Here is an 11,209-nt window from a genome sequence, read left to right as displayed (position 1 = left end):
TCATCTCCCAAAAGTATATCTATCTATCTTAGGTCTTTAATGTAATGAGATTTGAAATATACAATCTATAATAAGACACAAGGTACTTTTTAAGCCTGAAAGCTGGCCGGGCGGGGTGAGTGACACCTATAATCCCAGTACTTTGGGAGGCCCAGGCGGGCGGATGACTTGAGATCAGGAGTTCAAGACCAGCCTGGCCAACATGGCGAAACCCTGTCTCTACTAAAAATACAAAAATTAGCCGGGCATGGTGTCACATGCCTGTAATCCCAGCTACTTGGGAGGCTGACGCAGGTGAGCTGAGATCATGCCATTGCACTCCAGCCTAGGCAACAAGAATGAAACTGCATCTCAAAAAAATAATAATAATAAATAAAAATTTAAAAAATAAAATGTAATGGTTTTTAGGCTTTTTGTTTTCTTTTTGAGACAAAGCCTCGCTCTGTCACCCAGGCTGGAGTGTAGTGGCATGATCTCGGCTCACTGCAACCTCTGCCTCCCAGGTTTAAGCAATTCTCCTGCCTCGGCTTCCCAAGTAGCTGGGACTACAGGCACATGCCACCACGTCCAGCTAATTTTTGTATTTTTTAACAGAGATGCAGTTTCACTGTATGTTGACCAGGCTGGTCTTGAACTCCTGACCTCAAGTGATCCACCTGCCTCAGCCTCCCGAAGTGCTGGGATTACAGGCGTGAGTCACCACACACGGCCCATTCAAGCAATATTTAAAGGAATATTTATTGAGCACTTATTATATGCCAGGTACTTCCCTAAACACTAGGAATGCAGTAGCAAATGAAATAGAATGTCACAGAATGTTGCAAAGCTTACATAAGAATGGGAAGGGACAGAAAATAAGTAAATGTCAACAGGTAGCATATAAGATAGCAGTTAGAGTTAAAAGCTCCACATTGGGCCAGGTGCAGTGGCTCACACCTGTAATCCCCGCACTTTGGGAGGCCACGGTGGGCGGATCACGAGGTCAAGAGATCGAGACCATCCTGGCCAACATGGTGAAACCCTGTCTCTACTAAAAATACAAAAAAGTTAGCTGGGCGTTGTGGCTCAGGTGGTTATGCTCTCTCCTGGTTCACCTGCCACTCACCTCCTGCTGTGCGGACCTGTTCCTAACAGGCTGTAGACCAGCATTGGTCCATGGCCTAAAGGTTGAGGACACATGATTTAAAGGAAGAAAAAGGAATTTATTGGCTTGTGGAACTATCAAAGAACAAACTTTCAACAAATCAAGTTTAAAGATCCAATTGGCTTTTCTTGGTAATTTATGAATTGGGCAGCATCCTCCCATCTACAAAATACAAAGGCATTCTGAGGAGCTAAGCAGAGCAGCTGGATTTTATAGGTAGAAGAGGCAGAAGAAAGCAGAAACAGGAACAAAAAGCAGTTTGGCTGTTTTAAAGTCACTTTTCTTATAGGGTTAAAGCAGAAGGGACTTCCTTATCTATTTTTTTCTTTTTCTTTTTTTTTTTTGAGACAGAGTCTCGCTCTGTCACCAGGCACCAGACTGGAGTACAGTGGCGCAATCTTGGCTCACTGCAACCTCCACCTCCCAGATTCAAGCAATTCTCCTGCCTCAGCCTCCCAAGTAGCTGGGACTACAGACGCGTGCCACCACACTGAGCTAATTTTTTTTTATGTATTTTAGTAGAGATGGGCTTTCACTATGTTGGCCAGGATGGTCTCAATCTCTTGACCTCGTGATCTGCCCGCCTCGGCCTCCCAAAGTGCTGGGATTACAGGCGTGAGCCACCGTGCCCAGCCGGGACTTCCTTATCAAGCCAGCTCAGGTTGATGGGGCCCCTTTGGATTGATTGCTGTGAATCTTCCCTTTTTTTAGAAAACCGGTCCATTTCTAAGTTCAGTTTGACTACATAACAGCTAGCATGAGGGATTCCATTCTGGTTTGGTCTGATCTGTTGGAGTCTAGTGCAGGAGCTCAGTCCAAACCAATGCCCACCCCACCCCCATAAGTTTTACTTAACAGAACTAAAAAGCCAAGGAATATACAGGCTTCAGGTATATCTGGAGTCAGGGGCTCAAATGATGTTATCAGGACTGCTGCTCTTCTGACGTCTCTGTTTTTCCTGCCTCTGTCTGACCTTATTCTCAGGCATACTTTCATTTGATGGGAGGAAGACTGTGACCAGTAGTGGCAGGTTATGATCTTACAGCTCCAGGCAAAAAAGAAAAAGCTTTTCATTGTCGTCAATTTAAAAGTTAAGTCCAGATTCACACCTGTAATCCCAGCACTTTGAGAGGCTGAGCCAGGTGAATTACCTGAGGTCAGGAGTTTGAGACCAGCCTGGCCAACATGGTGAAACCCCATCTCTACTAAAAATACAAAAATTGGCCAGATGTGGTGGTGCACGCCTGTAATCCCAGCTACTCAGGAGGCTGAGGCAGGAGAAACGCTTGAACCGGGAGGCGGAGGTTGCAGAGTCAAGATCGTACCACTGCACTCCAGCCTGGACAACAGAGCAAGACTCAGTCTCAAAAAAAAAAAAAAAAAAATCCCATATCCCTACTCTCCCAGGATGTGGGATTTAACATCCTGGCAAGGGTCCTAGGGGGATGGTGCAGACATACTGCTAGGGTGGCTCTTTGAAGCATGGAGAAAGCAATGGTCTAAGCTGAGCAAACTCAACATGTCAACATCACCCTGGCAGATGGTAGAGGAAGGAATAAAGATGCAGAGAGAAGTGGGCATGTTGGAATAGATATTTTTTGTGAGGTCAGAAGACCCCCCTACCAGAGGATTACATTACACACATGGGCTCAGAGCTTATGCTTCACTTGCCAAGGCTGTCAGGAATACTCCAGGGAGGGGGTGCCAGCATCAGGGAGAAGTTCAGTGCTGGTGAGGGCTGTGGGTAGGAGATGCTGTCACAGAGCTTGGCTCATTGATAGCAATGAGCATGGTGGGCTCCTGAAGCAAGAGGCCAGGGGGCAGCATTTAACTACTAGAAACCAGAGGGTTGTAATTATAGTAATCACCAGCAAAGCAGAATGGCAGTCAAGGGAGCCTGATCCAAAGAGAGTTGTGGGGAGTATGATGTCCCAAAGGGCAAAATCGATGACCAGCCAATGGGGATGCTGCTTAATACACATCATCAAAAGAAAGCAAGAATGAGGCAGGGCATGGTGGCTCCATGCCTATAATCCCAGCACTTTGGGAGGCTGAGGCGGACAGATCACCTGAGGTCAGGAGTTCAAGACCAGCCTGGCCAACATGGTGAAACCCTGTCCCTACTAAAAATACAAAAATTAGTCAGGTATGGTGGCAGATGCCTCTAATTCCAGCTACTTGGGAGGCTGAGGCAGGATAATTGCTTGAATCTGGGAGGCAGAGGTTGGCGGGATAATTGTTTGAATTCAGGAGGCAGAGGTTGCAGTGAGCTGAGATCATGCCACTGCACTCCAACCTGGGTGACAGAGCAAGACTCCATCTCATAAATAAATAAATAAGAAAGCAAGAATGGAGGAGCAGGAGGCTGCAAGAGGTCGTCCTAATGAAATGTCATGGTTGGGGAAACAGCAAGAGTTCCATTTGAACTATAAGATATGGCCCCTGCCCTGGCATTTTGAATTCTTTGTGTCCATGATTGAGCAGGTAAGAAGAATTGCTTTCTCTGCAAGGGTAATTGGCCCTGATTAGCAGGAGGAGTTTGGGCTGCTGTTACAAGTGGGAGCAATGAAGAATATATAGAGAACTCAGGCTGCCCACTTGGGTGCTTTATGATCCCTGGCCCAACTCAGAACATACATGGATGAGTACAGCAACCCCAGCTTGAGGTAAGTACGGTTACCAGTGGCTTCATTCAGAAATGAAAGTTGTGTCACACCACTGGCAAGTCATTGAGACCACTAGAGATGATAGCTGAGGGGGAGTAAATTTGGAATGGATAGTGCAGAATGGAGAAGATGAGTATCAGTTGCAATCCCAAGACCAACTGCAGTGACAAGGGCTATAGTTCTTCCCACTGATCTGCCTCTTTTAAGTTTCTCTGCAAGAAGAGAGGCACACTGGAACCCTGGAGGAGCTGTTTCCTAAACGGGAGGGGAGTTGCATGATGCACGGGATGAACTGTGGCAGTTGTGAAGACACAGCACGTGGCTCTCCAGTTGAGAAAGAACTTCCATTCAGCTGCAAGGAGAATGGTTAGTTGACAGCCTCCAGCTGCAGCAGCTTCAGACCATGTCAGTTTTCAAGCTAAGGCCATATTCTTTCTGAACAGTCATAACGGAACATAGTGCAAGTACTAGAGACTGGCTATTTCTGGCCAATGTGGATATCTTCCAATTGGCAATGTTTGCTCTGGAGTTTCCCATTGAGTTGGCCAAAACTTTGTCAGGCGTGCATTGTATTCTGCAGTGCTCCTGTTCAATCCTGTTTCTTCTCCACTTTTTTTTTTTTTTACAAGTGTCAGATTAATATCATGGCCCAAAGGCTTTATCTGTCCAAGCTGCTGATTCCCCTTTTTTCTTTAACAGGCATTTCACCTGAATCAACTGTTTGTGTTCTTTTTTTTTTTGAGATGGAGTCTTGCTCTGTCGCCCAGGCTGGAGTTGCAATGGTGCAATCTCTGCTCACCACAACCTCTGCCTCCTGGGTTCAAGTGATTCTCCTGCCTCAGTCTCCCGAGTAGCTGGGATTACAGGTGTGCGCCATCATGCTCAGCTAATTTTTTGTATTTTTAGTAGAGACGGAGTGTCACCATGTTGGCCAGACTGGTCTGGAACTCCTGACCTTGTGATTTGCCCGCCTTGGCCTTCCAAAGTGCTGGGATTACAGGCGTGAGCCACTGTGCCCAGCCAACTGTTTGTGTTCTTAACTCCATCTCCTCATCTGTTTCCTGGAAGACCCAACTGACACAGATGGCTACAAGAAATGATTTCCTCCCTATAAAACTTTAGATAAATAAACTCTCTAAGCTTCAGTTTTCTCCATGTAGAAGGACCATATTATTAACTCTCTCACAGGGTAGTTGGGAGGCTTAAATATATAAAAAAAATTAGATTTTTATGAGAATTAAATAAGAGAATGCGTGTAAGATGTTTTGCAAACAACCTTGCACATAGTAAATTCAACAACTTGATAGCTGTTATTCGAATGGAAGAGATAAAGCCAACCACGGGTGGGAACTTATTGGCTTTCTTTGCTCCTGATGGATATGGCCATTTGCCTAGCTCTGGAGACGTGTTATTTTTTCCCCATTGCTGTTAACGTCTTTACCTTCAGTGATAAAAGAAGTATTGGTTATGCCAAACCAAGAAGATGAGAATAGACCTCAAGTACAAGCAATTGTAGTGGTTTTTAGAAATATATATTTTATATTTTAAAAATATACATACATGCATACATTTTTTGAGACAGGGTCTTGCTCTGTCTCCCAGGCTGGAGTGCAGTGGTACAATCACAGCTCACTGCAGCCTCAAACTCCCGGGTTCAAGTGATCCTCCCAGCTTAGCCTCCCAAGTAGCTGGGACTACAAGTACATGCTACCACGCCCAACTAATTTTTAAATTTTTTGTAAAGACAGGGTCTTGCTATGTTGCCAGGGCTGGTCTTGAACTCCTGGGCTCAAGTGATCCTCCCACTATGGCCTCTCAAAATGGCTAGCGGAGAAGGGAGAGAATGAGTATTAGTTGCAATTCCAAGACCAACTGCAGTGAATTACAGGCATGAGCCACTGTGCTCGGTTTTATATATATATATATACATATACATATTTTTAATTTGTTATTTTGGTTATATATTTTTAAATGATATAATAATGACAATGAAAATTTGAGATGAAAATTGAATTGTGATTATGTAACCAAATGATGTAAATCTACAATGTTAAAACAGGAAGAACACTATATATTTTCCCTATCTGAAACCTCTATTACAAGATTGGGTAATTTATTCTTTTGCAATGAATTTTGATGTAGTATTCACAAGTCCATAACCAAGATATATTTTAGTTTTCAATAATATGTGGTTTCCTTTTTAAATCAAAACTTTTCATTTGATTTCATTCTCATGTATAAAAATGCACACATCACTTTGGGCTAAATTTTTGGCAAAGATAGTGGAATACCATTAGGAACTTTATCCAAATGCTTAGAAGAGCAGAGCTCAGCAAAAAAAATATTTACCCATCTAGAGGCTATAAACTGCCTGTGACAAGGTTTGTGCTGACTTTAAGTCACATCTGAAGTAAATTTATGGTACAGGCATTTATTACTTCCTCTAGCAAGTCCTTCCGCTAGTGGAATTTTAAGACATGTAATCTGGAGGATTGACTTAATCATATTCTACATTTGATTTTAATGTAGAAACTAATCATTATACTGCACAAAACTATGAGATAGAAATAAACATCCTTTAGGAGAGAGGCTAAACTTCTTATGTTTAATTTGGTAATTTTCTGACAGCCACACCATTTTCTGCACCTGTTTTAAAAATTAATTTGGAAGAAATTTCCTTACCTTAGGTAGACAATTTGAAAAATGAAAAATTCTTACCCTATGAAATTCTCACCCAGATCATTTTATTTAATTTTTCCAACAAGGACATTCCCCTCCCTTCAACTCAGATTAATGAATTAACAAGTTTGAATGTACATGCTTTTCCTGAAAAACAACAACCAACCAAAAACCCTTCTTTTTTGTTATCTCTGTTGGTCTGGCCAATCAGAATGAAAAGACTGCTTTTTCTGTTTCTTGGAATATCATCCTAAATTTCTGTTTCAACCACTGTCCTAACAACCTCCATGAATGATCAGTTGAAGATAAAATCATAAAGACATACCTGGTTTGGAATAATAACCACATTTCCCCCACGCTTCTACTTTAAAAAGATGTTAAACCTTAACATCCTATAATCCATATATTCCATACCTAGTCATTAGTTGTTTCACAAAAGGAAAGTCACCAGCATGTCACTCATGTAATATTTCTTTCTGTTCCACTGCTCTTGCCTCCAACTGTTCAGAAGCTCTTCCTATCCCTGTCCTTCCTTCCAACATTGCACACATTTTCTTCTCGTGCTTAAAAATAAATGTCAAGTTCTTGATCTTTTGTTAAAGATTCATTGCCAAAGATGGTTTCACAGCAGGAGCCTTCCTAGGGAGAGAATTGGCTCACATTCCTGCTAAGAACGTAACCTGGGAATGACGGAAAAATAATTATAATCAATGTCAGAGAGCATATGGGTTTCTACCGAGAAGCCTGCCAAGTAAGACCTGCACTAATCCTTTCCATCCATTATCAGCCAGTTGACTCTAGCAGACAAATTCCTCATATTTGGATAACTGAAAGTCCAAATCTCACACATATTTCTCCCACATCTGAGAGGTTTCTGAGTGAAACCAGTGAATGCCTTGCATTTCTGGAGTTTAGTTTCCATAAAACTACATTACTGTGTTTTCTTGTCTGTAAGTGTGGGATTGCCTTATTTCTACTGTATCCTTTAATGTGGGTGACACCTTAAGGTCAGTACGCACACAGTGAAAGAAATGAGGCCATTCTAATAAGTACATTGAAAAGAATCACATTTTAAAAGCTTTGTGCTAATGTGTGTTTCAGCTGGATACACCCCAACAGTATGTGTCGTTTTTTAAAAGAGAAATTATGCTGAGTTAATTAAGTGGAAGCAGAAACACTTGGTGCATATCATTATGGAATAAGGTCCTGGGTGATTTAATTAAGATCTTTATTGTTACCAAGTGGCTTTCCAAGTATTTTCCCACTGAATTTATATTTTACTTTACCGTCCACCCTGCTTCTCTTCAGATATGTGCCAGGTGGTATATAGTTCCTTTTCTTTTTCTTTTTTCTTTTTTTTTTTTTTTTGAGACAGTCTAGCTCTGTCAGCCAGGCTGGAGTGCAGTAGTTCGATATCAGTTCACTGCAACCACCATGTCTTGGGTTCAAGCGATTCTTGTGCCTCAGCCTCCTAAGTAGCTGGTATTACAGGCACATGGCACCAAACCAAGCTAAATTTTGTATTTTTAGTACAGACAGGGTTTTGCCATGTTGTCCAGGCTGGTCTCAAATTCCTGGCGTCAAGTAATCCACCTGTCTCAGCCTTCCAAAGTGCTGGGATTACAGGTGTGAGCTACCGTGCCCGGCTGGTACATAGTTCCTTTTAGGAGAGAATTTTCTCTCTGTAGAATCTCTGCATACAGGGAAACCAGACATGAATTTGAATTTTCCTTACAACCTCTGTGATTCAAAGATTAAAGCAACTTGCCTCTTTTCTATATAATGGAAAGATAAAATTCAGCCTGTCCTAAACCAACATTCTCTTATATTCTAAGCATCAGTAAATCAATAAACACAATAAATATATTGTATGCTTTCTTGTTAAAAAATGCAGAGTAGACAAAGCAGAGGCACTGTAATTTAGAATAGATGATTCTTCCAATATTTAGAATACTTCAAGCAAAGAGAAAAATGAACTGGAAATGAGGTTGCTGTTTGCCAGTGTGGCACTCCCTTCACAGATCTACCACTCAACACAGATACAATAAACTGGGCAGCGGCCTGTCAGTCCTCTCTGCTCCAGTGGAAACATTCAGTATGGCTGTCCAGCTTTCAAGTCACGTTCTAGAACAAAGACTTTAAAAGACGAGTTGTATATTGATATTGTGACCCCACCCAGTCATATAACTTTGGCCCAGATCCCACTGCTAAACACCTGCTAATGTTTTAAAGATGAAATGATTTTTGGCTGGGCATAGTGGCTCACACCTGTAATCCCAGCACTTTTGGAGGTTGAGGCAGGTGGATCACTTGAGCCTAGGAGTTGGAGACCAATGTGGGCAACATGGTGAAACCCTGTCTCTATTTAAAAAAAAAAAAAAGAGGCTGGGCACGGTGGCTCAACCTGCAATCCTAGCACTTTGGGAGGCTGAGGCAGCTGGATCACTTGAGACCAGGAGTTCGAGACCAGCCTGGCCAACATGGTGAAACCCCATCTCTACTAAAAATGTAAAAATGAGCCAGGTATGGTAGTGGATGCCTGTAATCCCAGCTGCTTGGGAGGCTGAGGTAGGAGAATCGCTTGACTCCAGGAGGCAAAGGTTGTGGTCAGCCATGATCACACCATTGCACTCCAGCCTGGGTGACAGAGTGAGCCTTTATCTCAAAATAATAATAATAATAATAATAATAAAGAAAGAAAAAAAAAGAAAACAAGTTATCTCCCTCAATGCTGCATTATCGGCTTTTAGGAAGACTTGTATTTTACTTCTATTGACCCTCACACCTCACCAGCATATATCTGTAAAACCAATGAAAACTTCAAGGTGACAAATACCCCTAAAATGCGCCTGGGTGCAATTCTGTATTTGTAGAGTAAAATGAGTCAGATATGGAGATTCTCACATAGCAACTGTTCAGAGGAGGATGAAAACTGGAACTCAAAGACTTAAAGCGTTTTTAACTGAGAAAAGAAATTCTAGCTATATCCCTGCAACTGGTTTGACAGAACCTAGAAATCAAATTTGCCAAATACTGATCCCAGGTATTTTGTGAGGATACTATGCATATCATCAAAAGCCTCCATAGTTCGATTGATGTGGTGGCCAAATAAAATTATAGAAGTCTCCTTTTTCATTAGTAGGCTGTGCTGTGCTTGTTAATAATAAAAACACTTCACCCACCTGTTCAGTATAAAGGCAGGCTCAAACACCCTAGTGAACTGTGTCCTCAAGTTTATTAGTAAGTTGGTTATTTAGAAATCAAAATTGTTTTTCCATAAACCCAGTGGTATAAATGGTAGTTAAATTCCAAGCATAAATCCCAAATTGGATTGACTTCTAAGTCACGGGAGCAAAACCAAGCCTGAGTTCCAGCTGCTGAGAGTGAACACCTGTGCCAGTTCTCCAGTCATCACCTGTTCAGTGCTCCGGAAGGCCAGCCTCCTACAGACTGATTTGTTCACCTGGGCTTCCTTGCTGGCTGGCTTTCAGTTGGCTTCCGCCAAGAAGGGGCACAGACTAGACATAGGAGAATATGAGAAGAGGAATGGGGTATTTCTTCATCTGTTCCTCTCCTGCTTAGCTGCCACCAACATGGCAACGGCTATGTCCCTCCAAGTCTACATTTCTAACTGGGAAGCCTCTTCCACAGCCCCAGCTCTTACTGGTCTCTGGGAATATGATTCCCTCCCTTTGGCCTCCAGTCTTGGGGTTATAACAGCTCCTTGCTCTTGCTCCTCTCTGGTATCTGAACATCCTGTGTTGGTTTTCTTAACCCCGTCCATGCCTCAGAGAATAATCTTTTCGTTACAGTTTCTTCATTTGTACCACCTAAGGAGAATTTCATTCACCAAGACCCTGAGCAGCTGGGCTCAGTGCCTCACACCTATAATCCCAACACTTTGGGAGGCTGAAGCGGGTGGATCACTTGAGGTCAGGAGTTCGAGACCAGCTTGGCCAACATGGTGAAACTCCGTCTCTACTGAAAATACAAAAACTAGCCGGGCATGGTGGCTTGCGCCTGCAGTCCCAGCTACTCAGGAGGCTGAGGCAGGAGAATCATTTGAACCCAGGAGGCAGAGGTTGCAGTGAGCTGAGATTGTGCCACTGCACTCCAGCCTGGGTGACAGAGTAAGACTCTGCCTCAAAAAAAAAAAAAAAAAAATCTTGACCAAGAGAGTGAAGGAAGAAGAGGAAAAAATTATTTCATGTTTCTTCCCTGAGTACGGAAATCCCTGATGAAATTTCAGGCAGGATAATTCATGGATCTAACAGGTATTAACATGTTCCTCTTATATGCCATTCATATTGAATAAAGTTGATCTAGTTCCCGCCCTCAACAATAAATACACACAAGTATAACCAAAATAGGTACATGTTTTGGAAAATCTTATGTAGGAAATAAACAGAGTGCACTGATAGCCATTCATGGGGAGAGCAGTTTTGAATAGGGTGGTCTGGGAAGGCCTCGCTGAGGAGGTGACATTTAACTGAGACATCAAGGTTGAGAAGGAAACATCTACCGTGCAAGGATCAGGCAAAGAGCAGGGAAAATGTGTTCCAGGCAGAAGGAGCTGAAAGTATAAAGGCTTGGCGGTGGGAAAGAGCTCTGTGGGAAAACCAGGACGTATGGCAGCTATTTGACTTGAGGAAATTAAAGATATATTTGCGGCTGGGTGCCGTGTGTGTAATCCCAGCACTTTGGGAGGCCAAGGTGGGTG

This window comes from Aotus nancymaae, unplaced genomic scaffold (assembly GCF_030222135.1).
Source record: "Aotus nancymaae isolate 86718 unplaced genomic scaffold, 86718_ANA_hifiasm-v0.15.2.pri h1tg000018l, whole genome shotgun sequence".
NCBI lineage: Eukaryota > Metazoa > Chordata > Mammalia > Primates > Aotidae > Aotus > Aotus nancymaae.
Note: the sequence above shows the minus strand (reverse complement) of the source record.